Below are 4430 nucleotides of genomic sequence, written 5' to 3' on the forward strand. Positions count from 1 at the left end.
TCCAAGTCAGGACCTGTCTCCGAGTCAGGACCCGTCTCAGAGTCAGGACCCGCCTCCGAGTCAGGACCCGCCTCCGAGTCAGGACCCACCTCCGAGTCAGGACCCGCCTCCGAGTCAGGACCTGTCTCAGAGTGAGGACCTGCCTACGAGACAGGACCTGCCTCAGAGTTAGGACCTGCCTCCGAGTCAGGACCTGCCTCCGAGACAGGACCTGCCTCAGAGGTAGGACCTGCCTCCGAGACAGGACCTGCCTCAGAGATAGGACCTGTCTCCGAGTCAGGACCTGCCTCCGAGTCAGGACAGATCTTTGAGTTAGGACCTGCCTCCGAGACAGGACCTGCCTCCGAGTCAGGACCTGTCTCAGAGTGAGGACAGACATCTGAGACAAGACCTGCCTCAGAGTCATGACAGATCTCTGAGACAGGACCTGTCTCCGAGTCAGGACCTGCCTACGAGACAGGACCTGCCTCAGAGTTAGGACCTGTCTCCGAGTCAGGACTTGCCTCCGAGTCAGAATAGATCTCTGAGTTAGGACCTGCCTCCAAGACAGGACCTATCTCCGAGTCAGGACCTGCCTCAGAGTTAAGACCTGCCTTCGAGTCAGGACCTGCCTCAGAGTTAGGACCTGTCTCTGAGTCAGGACCTAGCTCAGAGTCTGGACAGACCTTTGAGTCCTCATGCCTAACAATGTTAAAAGGATTTTTTCTCACCAATGGAGTGACATGTTGTCAGAAGCGTCAAAACTGGATGCGTTTTTCACCAGAACTTCACAACTTACGGGAGCGGATGATTATGGCCTTAAGAGTGCTTACAAGTTTCGGATCAGAGAATACTGGAAACCTTTAGTCATCCACTGTTAGTCAGAGCAAAGTGGGTAGAGCGTACCGAAGAGTCAGAATGGGGGGCCGATGGAACGGTGGCGTACTGGGGGGCCTAGAGTATAATTAGAAGGGGTTTGAAGAAGAAGGAGAGAAGGTGGGGGGCTGACTCATCGTTAGAGGGGTGGGGGGTGGAGGAAACGAAGGAGGGAGCGAAGGAGAGACATTGAGTGAAATGTCACCTGGAGTGGTGGTGGGACATAATTTAACAGTTTGTATATGTTAAATTACAGGGGAAAAAACTGTTAAATTACGGAAAAATTCTGACGGAACTTCTGTGAAAAAACAAAAACAAAAAACAACTGAAAATACCCTGGCAGAAAGTTAGGACATTTTCTGTATTTTTTTTTCTTCTTTTTTTTGCAGAATTTCCATCAAAATATTTTCCATAATTTAACAGTTTTTTATGTCAACTTTACCAATATTTTGTTAACCCAAAACTGAAGTCTGTACTCTATACCATATATTAATTATAGTGTAAAATATATTAAAGATAATGTATTTAATAAATTCTTCACATAATTTTGAAACAAAACTAAATTGTTGTTTGAAATTAGCTCATCCAAAGTGATATAAAAATGAAAGCCTTCGACAAACAATTTGCAGACTTTATTTAGCAATTTAAGACCATAAATTGACATGTCATCTAGTCTTTATAACTAACCTTTGCTATTATATATTAAGAGCTAAACATATTCTTGAGCTTGCTAATGTTTATCTTCTGTACATCACAAATAATTTATTGCATTTTACTATACACATTTTCAACCTATAAATCAAATGTAAAGCAGTCTTGACTCTAGTCTTTGAAGTCAAAAAAACAATTTTGTTAAGTTATTACTATAAGATGGAACATAAAAAATAGCTTTTGAACATGAAAATCATAGTTGTAAACAGGACCAACATACTTCAAAATAAATGCCGAAAGTCAACCACTATTTTTTTTTATAAAATACAGGTATAAATATTATGTTAAAAATCAAATGCTACATAAACCCAGCCGGTAACACTTTATTTGAAGGTGGGTGAATAACACCTGTCATGAACATGAATAAGTCTTCATGAATATTTATGACTGTTGTCATAAAGCGTCATTCGGTAAATTATGACACTTTTAATACAAAGTTGACATTATTGAAAATGTCTTTGTTAAAATACTACTACTACTAATAATAATAATAATAATAATAATAATAATGGTAATAATGGTAATAATAATAATGGTAATAATAATTATTGTTATTGTATTTAATTTCCTACGGCATATAGAAAGTATTTTTGAATTGAATTTGAGCAGTTAAACACTAGCAAGATATCAGCTTTCCACTGCTTGCTGTTTCTGGAAGTCATTAATTAAGGAAAATGTCAAACTGAAAACTACTTTGAATGTTTTTTCTTATAACTAAAAAGACAGGGTATACTAGTCATGACATGATGTTTTTAAAACAGTGGTTCCCAAACTTTTTCTTCTGCGGCCCCCCCAGTGGTTTCCAAACATTTTCTGCGCTCCCCACCCCGCTTTATGGATTACAAATGGCTGTCTGGTTGAAACGACGTGTGTCACTGGGGTTGTGGGAAGCGACTTTTTTGAAGGCAAAATGAATGTACGTAGCTGAAAATAGACACCAATATCGATAGCCTACAAGGTACTTGTTAAGCTTAAGGTTCTGTATTGATATTAGCTAGTCATCTTTAGCTAAATTACCTGCATCCAACAGCTTTACTCAACTCAGTCGGTTAGTTTGGAGGGAAAAACTGTGAAAAGTTCTTTTGCGTTTTGCTGGTTTGCTGCCGTGATTCCAACACAAACCTACGTAGCTCCGCACAGCAGCAGCAGGTCTCCTTCACTGGTGTAAACCCAGCGCGAGCGTCGTAGCGCTCATGTTGCGTTTAAAGGCGGCTCGGAAAAACAGGTTGCAACATGTTAACAACGGATTAAACAGTTTTAACTGCTGATAAAAGTGACAGAGGACACAAATATGGGAAGTGTGGAAGCCTCTACTGTATCAAATTGACAGTTATAACAGAGAGTTGGCCATTCTAAGGTAAAAACCCAGCGCATACAGTGTTCATGTTTTGTTTTTTTTTCATCCAGACGGCTTCCCGCGCCCCCCTGCAATGACACGGCGACCCCCTAGGGGGCGTGCCCCACAGTTTGGGAACATCTGCTTTAAAAAATATTAAGTTGGTTTTGTGTGTTTAACTATTATAGATTCATTAACCGCAATCTAAAAAATTTGAGAAATAAGAAGTCACACTCAAAAAAATGAACTTAGGGGGTTATTACATTAACAAAAGAATATCATGTACTTTAAAAACAATAATTTCATGTTTCAAACGAAAACGTGATAAAATCATGTTGGATAAACAAGATAAAAAAGAGGTATTGCACTCTAAAAGGCAATAGCTATTATTATGAACTATAAAATGAATTCATAAAACTTAACTTTTATGAAATTTAATCATGTTCAGAAAACATGATTCATTTCAGTCAGACTGATCTTGTGCTGAAGACGACTAGCGAGATCACGGACGATCACGCGAGATCATTGGAAATCACACGAGATCACGCGAGATAATCGTTTTGCGTGCCGGGAAAACAGCGACAGCATTGTGCACATATCACGTTTCTATGTAATTTATGTACTCAAGTCAGAAATTAATCAGCCTTTCTCTACCATTTGCTCAATTTTCTGCTTGTTCCATGCTTGTGTCAAAACATGTTTTAACAAAATAATTTTATGTTTCAAAGGCAAACGTGATAAAATCATGTCAGATAAACATAAAATTTAAGAACCTAGCGTTAATAAAATGAATTCAAGTTGAGACAACGTGGTTCAGTTTAGTCAGAGTGATCTCCCGCCGAAGAGGGTCTACCGAGATCAGGAGATCACGCGAGATGCTAGCGAGATTACATTAAACTACAGTTGTTTGTGCAAATCTAGGAACGCGCACTCTAAAAGGCAATACCTATTCTTAAATTATGTTTGTTTGCGTCGTGTTGATGCATTTTGACGTGCTTCACCCCCGACCCCGTGGTAATTTTCCGCAGCAACATGCAAACTTCCCCGTTCACCCTGTGCATTATAGTTCTCCACGACACCGTTTAGGATTTGTTGCTACGCGTTTGTGCAGTGTGAAGGAAGGAAAAGGAGACCAGCTGCGAAATGAGATGCAGGTGATCAGTTTGTGTGATCGGCAACAAGAGACCGTGATCGGCGATCACCGATCATACACTTTTTCACGGGAATTGGCAGATTATGATCGGTGGCCGATCAATCGGCACACCGGTAAATTTAACACTAAGCTTAACAAGAATAGGCTACTAGTTTGGTTATCCATTTTCCGAGCTGGGTAGTAGTGGTTACATTTACTTGAGTAACATTTTTGGGGGGCACTGTACTTTTTTAAAACTTTTATTAATAATAGCAAAAAGTCAATAATTGCACCTAATAACCTAGGTAATGCTACTTATACTTGAGTAGATTGACTTTGCATAAAGAAATAGATTTCATTGATTGGAAACATTAGATTCTTAGACTTCGGCAACAT

This window comes from Poecilia latipinna, unplaced genomic scaffold (assembly GCF_001443285.1).
Source record: "Poecilia latipinna isolate Pla-1442-1.1 unplaced genomic scaffold, P_latipinna-1.0 Scaffold1485, whole genome shotgun sequence".
NCBI lineage: Eukaryota > Metazoa > Chordata > Actinopteri > Cyprinodontiformes > Poeciliidae > Poecilia > Poecilia latipinna.